This window comes from Lithobates pipiens, unplaced genomic scaffold, assembly GCF_037356315.1.
Source record: "Lithobates pipiens isolate NorthernLeopardFrog02 unplaced genomic scaffold, aLitPip1_a1.2 Scaffold_16, whole genome shotgun sequence".
Classification (NCBI taxonomy): domain Eukaryota; kingdom Metazoa; phylum Chordata; class Amphibia; order Anura; family Ranidae; genus Lithobates; species Lithobates pipiens.
In genome coordinates, this window is record NW_027507748.1 from 66,334,093 (window position 1) to 66,346,598 (window position 12,506).

Sequence of the window (12,506 nt, forward strand, 5' to 3'; positions counted from 1 at the left end):
GCTATTGGTGTGATATTGACTTTGTATCACGAGTGCTGAGTTTTTATGAATAGACACATATTTGAGAAGAAGGTAGAGGCAAGGAACTGAGAGAGCAGTCAACCCCCAATACCCAATGGCCTCTTAGCATTTAATTTAGATGTACTTAGTTTCAGTGGCGGCCCATCCATCGGGAGCGCGCGGGCACAAACCCCCCTATTCATGCATCTGCCCCCAATCTACATTCAGGGCACTGGACACATGGATTCCAATGTTTTTTTTTTAACCGCCTGATTAGAGCCTGAGGCACTAATTGGCTTTAAAAAAGGTTGGCTGGGGGTGCAGAGCAGTGCATCCTGAGCCCACCCAGTTCTTCCTGCTTCTCCCCCTGAGCAATCAGGAAGCGGGTCATCCCGACTGGCCGAGAGGAGAAGCAATCATATTGGCCGGGCAGGGAGAGGATGTACGGGAAGATCAGGGAGCACCAGCCGCCACTGCTTAGTTTGAATATATAGTAACGATTTTTCAGCCTTGAACAAAAGGGGGGTGCTTAGCAAAAGCAAGCATTGTTTTTCTTAAAATAAAATGATGGCCAAGTTAGACAACAGTGTGAATAAGTGAAGATTTTAAAGTTGTCCCAATTTTTTTCATTTTAATTTTTTTTTATTTTTTAGAAAAAAATTCTGTATGCAAGCAGGAATATCCTCAGTCTTGGTGTATACTTTTTAAATGGCCAGGACCATTATATATGGTTTACTAGGACATCCAACAAAAGGCTACAGAAGAGGGTTCTGTACATCCCTTACATGGCTTTTGACATGAAGAATCCAAAATGCCAAATGATGGGACTATATCACAAGGACAAAATACTATACAGTACATTCCATTTCTTAAATCCTGCATTAAAGAAAAACTCATTTCCACCAACCCAAAGATGATTAAACGTGATTCTTCTAACAACCCAGCATGGATGACATCCTGTTTTTAATTGTTCCGAAGGTGAAAAGCATCTATGAAATACATTATAAATGATTTAATCCCAGTAAGAGAATTTAATAAAGGATGACCTAATCAGTCATCCATCACACATATCTGCTAACTCCTGTAAATCATAGAAACAGTCTATGCAAACCTTTCACTTAGTGGATTCCTCAATTTCAGCTGCTAAATCTATGTCTGTAAATTGCAATAAACTGCACTTGGATGAAGGCCGTGCAAATGCTTCTTTTATTCCATTATGGCTCTCCTGATTTATTAAACTACCTTCAACCTATGAAGAATAAAAACAAGCTTGTAGAACTCGTATATGCATTATACCCTTGTTTAATTAAATTAAACTCTTACCTCTCTCCCTGGAAGGCCCCTCAGTTTCGCAAAACACACAGATTGCCCCACTTTTATAAGATCAGATGCTACAATTTCATATTTTACTGGTAGTTCCACTTCCAGGTAAATCTATTTCATAACTAGTCTCAAGGCATGTCCTTTGATGTTCTCACGGTGTCAGCTAGATTAAGCCCATAAAATGAAAATATTATTTTGTTTTAAATAAATTTGCTCTCAATCTCAACAAATCCTTTTCTAATCCTTAGTTATTTGAATTATCTCGTATTAACTCCTCCTTCCCCTTCACCTTAGCTATTTTTTTGTAATTTCCTTTTATTTATTCATTAGCAACATCGATCATTCGATTAGTAGTTTTTCAATAATCCTTGCTTGCTTTTAGTAACATGTGCTCAACCATTGCGTGTGGCAGCCCACATGCACTGTGGTGCCATTAATTTTAAATGGCACCCCAGCACCCTAAGGAAGGGGATGGCACCCCAACACTCTAAGGAATGGGACGCAATACTTTCTAAACAAAGGGCCAATGTATTGTCCTTCAGACCTTGGGTGGGGGGTAAAATGTGGAAAGTAGGAGTAGAAAAAGTCCTGGCATCGGTGGGAGTAAACAATGCTTATCTTTGTTATTGGGGGGAGAGAGTGCCCCATCGTTGGTGTCAATGGGAGTAATTGTGCCCGCCATTGCTATTAGGGGGAAAAAACAGTGACCCATTGTTGTCAGTGAGAGGAATTGTGCCCCATCAGTGTTAGTGGGAGGAATAGTGCCCCATCATTGGTGCCAGTGGGAGGAATGGTGCCCCATCAGTGTCAGTGGGAGGAATAGTACCCCATTGTTGGTGTCATTGAGAGAAATTGTGCCCCATCAGTGGCATCGAGAGGAATAGTGCCCCGTTGTTGATGTCAGTGGAAGGAATATTACTCCATTGTTGGTGTAATTGAGAGGAAATGTACCCCATCAGTGTCAGTGGGAGGAATTGTGCCTGATTGTTAGTGTCAGTTGTAGGAATTATGACTCATTGTTAGAGTCGGTGGATGTAATAGTGACCCAAGGGCCATATAAAGCCAAGCAAAGAGTCGCATCTGGCCCCTGGGCAACAATTTGGAGACCATTGCTAAGGCAATATATATATATATATATATATATATATATATATATATATGTGTGTGTTATTGTACGTTAAAATACATATTTGTGACATGTCCAATTTTTGGGACATTTTGGTGCATTGCCACCTCATTTATTTTAAAAGTGCCTTAACACAACACATATTATGTGTGTGTGTTAAGGCACCCCAAAAATGTAAATTGACTCCTAATGTTATGAACAGACAAGTCACTTTTTTTAAAATTCTAAGGCAACATACATGCACTATGTTGCTTTGCAATATAAAAATTGTGGCACATCCAATTTTAGGAATGTGTTGGTGCATTAGCACTCCACACACTTGAATTAGCTGTCTTAACACAACACACGTTATGGGTGTGTTAAGGCACCCCAAAAATGTAAATCAACCAAGTCAAATTTTTTTACTTTTATCTAAAATAACAAAATTAGTTTTGCAGCTATCTTTGCGCTAACTGGGAAAAAGCCTCTTTTTAATATATTTTCTGAAAATTATTTTAGAAGACCACCAAGAAGAAACCCTTGTTTGTCCTTAAACAATTTGATTTGATATCATTCCTGATGAGATGACCAAATTATTGTAGATACAATAGTCCCATAGCTGAAATGTAAACAATTCACTGGTCTATAGGGGGTTATACATGGGCGAGGGCTCAGGTGCTTAATACATCTTTACATCTACACAGTATTGTTCACAGTAGCCTAGATGGGTTCAAACTTTGTGTACTACACAGTGACATGGCATTACTATGTGGTAATGCTTTTTATTTGAGCTGAGCAGAATAAGGTTTTACAGTATTAGGTCTGTGTACTTGGCTGTGATCCCCTATGTGTTTTAGAACCCTGTTTTTCTATGTACAACTCCCTGCCTCTGGAGTTTACCAGTATCCATAGCACACTGTGGGATGCAGTGTCCGCTAGTCACCATTACCTTGGGTACATGACAGTCAGCCCCAACCAGACTCTGCTTGTCCTTCAAGAAAAAAGAAATACACATTTCTATTCACAGTCCTCAGAACCTTTGATGGCAAGCGGGTCACTAAGAGCTCCTTCATTATTGGAACGGCATACACAGTTTAGTAATGGCGGTCTGTTCCATGGATGAAGGAGCTCCAGCCAAACAAGTCAAGGATCGCGTGTACCCTCTGCACTTTGTGACATCCTCTTTTCGTTGTGAACACTTGGTGTTGTGCTTGACTGGAAGCCAGTTTGTTTCAAATTCCTAAGTGTGATGATCAGACTTTCTCTTTTCTACAGAGCGTGAGCAAAGTCTGGATCAGGATTGGCTGTCATGTCTGCCATAAAAAAGGCAAAAAAGAGACTTCAGCAAGTATTGTCTCTGACCCAGACTCCTGATAAAAACGTGCTGCATGCTTATGTCATTTATGTCCACTGCTACACATGGTTTTATAACACGCTGGGATTCTAGAAGCTTCTAAAACCATGGACCTTATGTACCAAAATGAGAACTTGCTGTATTGCCTACTTGCAACCAATTAGTACAAACTTTCACTCTTCAGGTTTTTTTTTTCCTTTTCCATTGCTTAGTTGCCTTAGGTAACACAGACTTCTCCCCCACTCACCAATAACTGTGGCACCAGTGCAAAGTGCAGTGATATTGAGTACAGTAGCCTATGACAGCCAATCAGTTTTCACTTTACTGTAGTCACATTAGTTAAAATAGGATTTCTGATTGGTTGGTGTGGGTTAGTGCATCTTGTCCAATAACAATGCTCTTTGCCTATTTCAATGACATTTGTAGAGTAGAGAATCTTCTCTTAACGTAATGTTCATTTTAAATTCCCAATTATCTGGAGGGTATTAAAGAAATGGGATCTTTGACTACACATGACTGGATGATTAAAGTGAAGGTAGCTTCACCATATTCACTTAGCTAAGTGAACATTGTCCACTCCTTTAGTAAATGAACCCCACTGGCTAAGCCAATTCATGTTGTGGCTGGGTAAAAAATGTCTGTGTTGCTCATTCAACCTTGTGTTCATGTTCCAACCTAATAATTGGCTAATAAAGAAATGTATTTCCTCTCATTTGCGTGTTAAACATAATATATATATGGTATCACCCTTAATCCAAACTTCTACTTGTTGAACATAAAACCCTTTTTTGCAACACTTAAAGAACAACAGGTTGAAAACCCTAGATGAGCTGAGCTCAGCAAATCCCTTCATCTACACATCCTTAGTTTTAATATGACAAAGTACGGTATGTAAATATTAATTTAATAAAACAGAGAAACATAAATCTAAGTTTACTATAAGATATGGTTACTGCTGGGCATTACACATCCAGTTTAGATGTAGTCAGAATTTAGAAATCAACATATAATGTAACTATGCAAAATTACCATGAGATTCACAAAACTTAATTTTAGTAATTATTTGTCTTTTATTTTAGAGTTAAAATGTAATGGATTTCCCCAATATTTTTTAGTTTCGTTCAAGCAGCATCTCCTGTACATATTCATATATTCGTGGCAAAAAATTCTCTAGCAGTTGAGATAATTTGAAATAAATTTATATAATTATTATATATTTTATAATAATTTATATCATAATAATAATAATACAAAAATAATTCTGTGCTTGTGAAAGATTATTCAGTGTGAAGCAGCAGCACCACAAATGTGGGTTATTACCACAAAAACAAGAAACAAAATTAAAAGTGTGTTGCGCTACAGTGTATGATATTACAATATACTGAAAAAAGTACAAATGAATAGTCCAAAAAAAGTATAAGTCTCTCAGATGGACCATAATGGTCAAATGGCAAAAATTTGTGAATAAGATGCATCCAATCCCTTCACCAACACGCCACCACCACAATAAGTTGGACTCTTACCAGAGAGCCTGGACCCTTTATTACAAAGGGTCAAACAGGTTTGATGTATATATCCTGGTAGAGGTCATCAGTAGGGGATGTATAAAGCAACCATGTCAGGATCAGTTACAGAGTATCCAGAGGACTCCACCCATACAACGATTGTGCAGCCAAATCCAAATAAAACATAAAATGCTAGAGAGTTTAACACCTCTTAAGGTTTTCATTTAATATAAACTATTGCACTTACATGTATCCATAGTAAAAACAGCATTGCATGGTAAAAAGGTGGCCGCCACAGAGCATCCAAACATGTAAAAAAAATGCACAATAGCAGAAACAAACAGCTCAACCCCACCGGTTTCGTCAACAAAAAGACTTGCCTCGGTGGCGTGTTCACTTGATGAAGAGATTGGATGCATGTTATCCATGACTGAATTACAAAGTTTGTTATTTGACCATTACGGTTCATCTGAGAGGCTGATACTTTTTTTGGACTATTCATTTGTACTTTTTTCTGTATTTTTTAATAGCATACACTGTAGCGCAACACACTTTTATATTGTTTTTTTATATAATAATAATATACTGTATTTTGAAATATATTTATATATAAAAACATGCTTATCCTCAAATAAAAAAGTATTTATAATATACTACATCATGCTTCTTAGGCAGTTTTAAATTGATTTGGTATCTTTGGCTTTCGCATATTTATTGCGTCTTACTTTTTACCCCGAAGATGTTTTTATTTTATTCACATACAAATACATAAATGCACACACATACCTACGCAGCATTCATAATATATTCATACACACGCACACACGAGCAATCAGAGTAGACACAGAGGAAAATATTCCTGTAATCTCTGCTGCCCCTGTACCTTTCCTGTGCTGGAAGTGCCTGTGACAGTACCCCTCTATATTAGAACAGTAGTAATAGAATAGTTCCGTTTCTTATGACTCCAATTTCTATGCCTATGCTAAATGGAATTCCAATTTTTATTTTTACAGTTCTAAAACTGTGTAAACCATTCTTGTTGCTTTAGTCTACTTTCACGCTGCTCCGTTGCGAAAAAACAGTAAAAATGCAGATGCCATTTTGCCACATTTCTGGTGCATTTGGCAGCTGTAGAAAAGAACACAGGTGCATTTTTTGCTGCATTTTTTTACCGCACCAAACATGCACCAATAATGCAGCTTACAGGACTGTTAAAAATGCAACTGGCTGGTATGAAGAGCTCCATAGGATTTCGTTTTCATGCATTTTTCTTCTGCTTTCGGTAAGGTAAAAATGGAAGAAAAGCTGACCAATCTAAAAGGGCCCTTAGTTGTGAATCACATCTTTTCAGATTCTCATGAAAATAAATGCTGATAATAGTTTTTCAAAAAAATAAAATGGCCCTTGACTGCCCACTCAAGTTGTTCTCCTTGAATCTAGATAATAAATTGTAGAACATTTTTTTTTTGTTTAATTTAGGGCAATGTGGAAAAGAGGTTGAACCTTTGTTGTGTTTTATTGCTGTCCATGTCTCCCTTTGGAGAAATGTTCTCACTTCATGTCTTGTTGATGGGTTTGAGTCAGTGGTATTGTATAGCGCCAATAAGGAAAAAAGTGTTGAATTCTTTAGATAATTCATTACAGTCTCGTTAACGGGACAAATATAAGTAACTGACACAGGAAGTGAAGTGAAATCTCCCCAGTGGGTTAGGAATATGTTGTCAGAACACCTCAATCTTCTAACGTTGTTTTTATTTATATTTGTTTAGCGAGAAGTGCAAAGTTTCATAACCATTATGGGTCCCTTTATCAGAGACATCAGAGTCCTCATAGCCAAATAGGACAGGATACAAGAAAATACTCTATGGAAGGGCTGGGATTTTTTAGGTAGCAAATAAATTATTTGACAACATTTGATGAAAATCATTGTTTTTAAATACAGTATATATTAACAGACACAGAAAGAGAATAGAAAAATGTTAAAAAAAATTGTAATTTCATGTTTGATGTCCACATTACAAACTGGTTAAATTGCTTGTCTTGGTGCAGCAATCCTGACAAGTTTCGCCATTTAAGCGAATTCTTCAGTAGATATGCTCTACCATACCAATATTCAAAATTCGGTATACAAACACTGATCCAAAAATGATTCCTCAGATGGAGTGGTTGAAATCCAAGCTAAGCAGAAGGAGGAGAGGAAAATGTTTTCCATCCATATAATCCACAAAGGAAGGAGCTGTAAGGTGATAGGCAAACAGGGCAAATGGCAAGCCTTAAATTCGCCCTAAGGGAATACGGCAAGAAAGGCAAAAACTTAAACCTGATCCATAGCCCAGTAAACGGACCCAAAAAACTGCACCAAAAAAAGGTATTCAAGCTGCAGTGTTTCATATATTTGCTCACAGGAGCTCCATCCATCACCTTCATGCTTGTCACATCCCGGCAGGGGGATCTCAACCCCTATGTCTGAAGAATCGTTTTTGGATCAGTGTTTGTATAACGAATCTTAAATGTTGGTCTCCTGAAGAAGCGGTTTAAATGGCGAAACATGGCAGGATTGCTGCGCCATGACAAGCAATTGTAACCAATTTGTAATGTGGATATCAAACATGAAATGATCCAATGATTTTTAACATTTTTTTAATGTCTTTTAATACATATTGATAAGTTGAGTGCTTTTTATTATATCTCTTGACTCAAGTTAATTGTCAAATAAAAAATCCCAGCTCTAGAGTATTTTCTTGTATTCTGTCTTATACTGATTGGGATGCAGTGCACATGGGATCTCGTCTGATCAAATTATCTCATGTAAATCATCATAGCAATTTCACTTTGCCAGATGATGGGAACTGGTAGTTCCGAAACATTGCGCTCTTTGTACGACATGTCAATTAGTCAATTTGATTGTAGATTATTGAGGTATCCTGGCAACATATTCATTTTCTGTTTTTTGTGGCACCAGCCACCATTTGTTTCAGTGCCCTGCACATAAAGGTTAATATTGCTTTGGTTGGCAATGGATATAGCTCTATGATTTACCCAGTGGAGGCATAGACTACAATTAAAACCTCCCAGAAGTCCTAACACTCACTCTACTAAAGAAGTACTTTTATTGTTTCTTCTATAGATATTTACAGTGAAAAATATGTGAAAAAGGAAAAAATATGTTTTATGTAAACACAAATTCAATAAACATGAAATCAGTTCATTATAAATATACAAAGTGTAAATTATATCAAATGGATGAATTAGCTCAGCTGCTACCTCTTAGCTTATGTCAACATTCATTAGTTCTAATGGGCTTTGCTTAGCATTTTAATTGCTGTAGGGATAATCTTTAGTGTGGCTAATTTTTAAAGTGGGCTAATCCTGAAACAATAAATAAAATATATGTTGGGCACTAAAAAAATTAACATCTTTCCCAGATTGATGAATAAAAAAGAATTCCGCGATTAGGAGTGATATGAACTGCTGCCTTCCTATAACAAACTTCACAAAGTGAAATCCAATAAATATATAAAATCAAAGAAAGGGAAAGTGGCGCTGTTCTACGAAGCCATACTATCATAAAATGTAAATTGGGGTGGTGGAAGTTTTCCAAGTAGTACAGGGGAACAAATTCCCAAACACAGGTGTGAGGCTGTGTGCACTGAATGATAAATAAATAAGTAATGATGGCTTGTATAAAAGTGCTATAACGTATCAAGCAAAAACATTTTTAGTTGATTAGTGAAAAAAGTGCAAAGACTATAAAAAAAAATGAAATAGTTAGTGTCCATATATCAAAAATTAACTCCCAAAAGTGACGGGTTCAAACTCAAAAAATGGTGACAGTGAATTCCAGTGCCAGAGGGATATAAGTGACATTTCCGTGCTCCCCTCTCGTATTTGCACTCACCAGAGCGCCTTACCCCTGCAACGGTGAAAAGCGTATATTAAAGTAAACTCCTACTGCTTGGTATGAACGATCAGATCTCCATCTGGAAGCTAGGTCCCTCCTGGGATGAGTAGCTTATAGTGGGATCTAAACAGGCTCCTAGTATTCCATGAGTGGTGTCTTCCTCCCTCCACTATGAGCTTGGAGCATTCGGGTATCCACATGAAATTTGATAGAAAGAATGGACCCTCATAGTGTACCACCGTAAAAGCTATAAGTATTTTATTAAAAAATATATATGCAATAGATCCTAGTTTAAATAGTGGGGAGCTCCAATTGCTCCAGTTTCTATAAAAAAAGATCTCCTCAGACTGTCTTGTTTAACATTATCTTTTTTATGGCAGCCAGAGCAATTGTGCTCATTGCTCGTAGTTGTGGGGGGAGGACACCACTAGTGGAATACCAGGAGGGACCTAGCTTCAAGGTGGAGATCCGATCGGCCATACCAGGCAGTGGAGGAGGAAATATCCCAAGTATTGGGCCACCAGGAATAGGAGTTTACTTTAATACACACCTTTCACCCCTGCACCTTTCACCCCTCTGGTGAGTGAAAATACAAGAGAGGAGCATGGAAAAGTCACTTATATACCTCTGGCACTGGAATTCATGATAGACTGTCACCATTTTTTGAGTTTGCACCAGTCACTTTTGGGAGTTCATTTTTGATATATGGACACTAACTATTTTATTTTTTGTATAGTCTTTGGACTTTTTTCACTCATCAGCTAAAAATGTTTTATGCAAAATACATTTTTTATTCACTTACATACTTTTTATTACTACCATATTTTCTATTGTTTTTTGCTTGATACGTTATAGCACTTTTATATAAGCCATCACACTGTATTTATCATACAGTGCATACAGCCTCACACCTGTGTTTGGGAATTTGTCCCCCTGTACTACCTGGGATACTTCCACCACCCCCAATTTACATTTTATGATAGTTTGGCTCCTTGGAACAGCGCCACTTTCCCATTCTTTGATTGTATATATTTCCCAGATTGATGTTACTGAAGATGATAGGACATCCCATGTGTTGATATAATAATCCTTCCTTGGTGCTAGTGTCTTACCTCTTACAAAGGTCCATGTGAAGTTCTACACATTGCACTTAGAAATAACTTTGACGCGCTGCCAAATTACGTGTATAAAGCATTTTATTAGCAAATACTAAGTCTAGAGGTGGAATTATTAGTGAATAAACCAAACCACTATACAATGTCTACAACACATCACTAATGGTCTACCAGGGCTCTTAAAGAAATTGTAAAATATAGCTAAAAACAAAAAAAAAAACTAAAGGCAAAACATTTTTGGGTTCGGATAGTTTGGAGATGGTTTAGAACACCTGTCAGGTTTTATTGCTGTCTGTGCCCCTGTTAGGGAGATTCACCCTCTCTATTTGTCCTGTTTACCATTATTTTTGAAAGTGAAAGTAAAACAAATTCTCAAATTTTGGGGTTGTCCCTAGAAAATCGATAATGGGAAAGGCTTCCAATGGAGACACTGGTGAGTTCTGGGGGCCCAAGGAATTTCCTTAATTTGCATCTTCTTTTGGCTACGGAACAGGAAGCGAAGGTAAATCTCCGCAATAGGACCAAGATGGTAGAGACCAAGATGGTAGAAAAAAAATCTGACAGGGGTTATAACCCTCACTTATTCTACCCCAAATGAAAAAATAAACTTCTGATGGAATCGCCTATGGCAGAAGTGGGATGCTGGTACCTGCTAGAAAAAGGGACCTGTCTCCCCACCCCAAAAAAAAAAAAAATAAGACTGCCAATAATGTTGGAGGAGGGGGGAGGATTATTTAAACAAAACATCCCATTTAGGATGAAGTTCCGCTTTAAGCTAGGGTCATGCAGTTTTAGGGAAAGATTTTTTTAGTGGTCATATCTTTTGACCACTATCTCATGTCTATTGAGAGCTTTTGATGCCACAATAAAAATGCCTCAACGTTTTTATTCTAGTATCTTAATTTATATGTCATTTTATAATATATTTACAATATATATATTGTTGAAGACAAATTTAAAATTTTTATACTTACTAAATATCTTTCACCAATTGTCTGTCCCTGGAGTGCTTATCCATATAAATCCCTTTGTTGCACTCTTAAAAAAATCTATTTTACTCACTAAACTTCAGGTTGACCTAACTTCAGGAAAGGGTCAATTTGCAATTTGGAGAAAAAGAAGAAGAACCCAGAGGGCCCTGTAAGATGTAGTCTAAGTACCTCTTATATACTTGTCTCTTCCAGATAAGAAGGGACCAACAAATCAAATTAGTTGGCAGTTAATGAGGCAGTGAGACAATCTGGGCATATATCACATCAGGGAACGTGGCAGATAATTGAAAAGTGCAGCTGGATTCGAGTGTAAACATGTTCAGTGTCGTAGCTGGGATACCAGCAAGAGCTCGATTATGCCTAAGAGGGTAGAACAAATCATTCTAACAAAGTGCTTCACCAGGAAAACAGGATAAAATGCCAACAATGTGTGCTAAAAAATGTTTATTTTCAGCTGAAGCAAGACATGTGCTCTAATGGCTAATAACTAACTTGGGGAACTTTTGAAAAATAGTTAAGAAGTTCAGCCCTCCCTACAGTGTAGAGGCCTGTTTATGAAAGATTAAGGTTCTCAGGGGGGCCTTTGTGTTGTGTATGCATGTAGACAGACATCTGTTAGTTCTATATGTTTGAAGGGAGGAAGACTTTCTACAGTTCTTTGAAAAAGTATTCACACCCCTTGAAATTTTCCAAAGTTTATCATGTTACAAAAAAAGACGTAAATGTATTTTATTGAGATCATTGTGCAGTGAAAGGAAAATTATAAATGTTTTTCGAAATGTTTTACAAATAAATATGTGAAACGTGTGGCGTGTCAATACTTTGTAGAACCTCCTTTCGCTGCAATTACACCCGCAAGTCTTTTTTTGTATGTCTCTCCCAGCTTTGCACATCTAGAGTGACATTTTCGCCCATTCTTCTTTGCAAAATAGCTCAAGCTCTTTCAGATTGGATGGAGAGCGTCTGTGAATAGCAATTTTCAAGTCTTGCCACAGATTCTCAAAAGGAATTTAGGTCTAGACTTTGACTGGGCCATTATAACACATGAATGTGCTTTGATCTATTCTAAACCATTCCATTGTAGCTATGGCTGTATGTTTGGGGTCATTGTCCTCCTGGCAGGTGAACCTTCTTCCCAGTCTCAAGTCTTTTGCACGCTCCAACAGGTTTTCTTTTAAGATTGCCCTTTATTTGGCTCCATTCATCTTCCC

At 37.4% G+C, this 12,506-nt stretch overlaps 1 protein-coding gene across 6 annotated transcripts in view; it reads left to right on the forward strand.

The window, feature by feature from the left end:
- GRIK1 (glutamate ionotropic receptor kainate type subunit 1) overlaps nt 1-12,506 on the forward strand; it is a 626,279-nt gene that overhangs the window by 535,983 nt on the left and 77,790 nt on the right. The gene's annotated exons all lie outside the window — the stretch shown is intronic.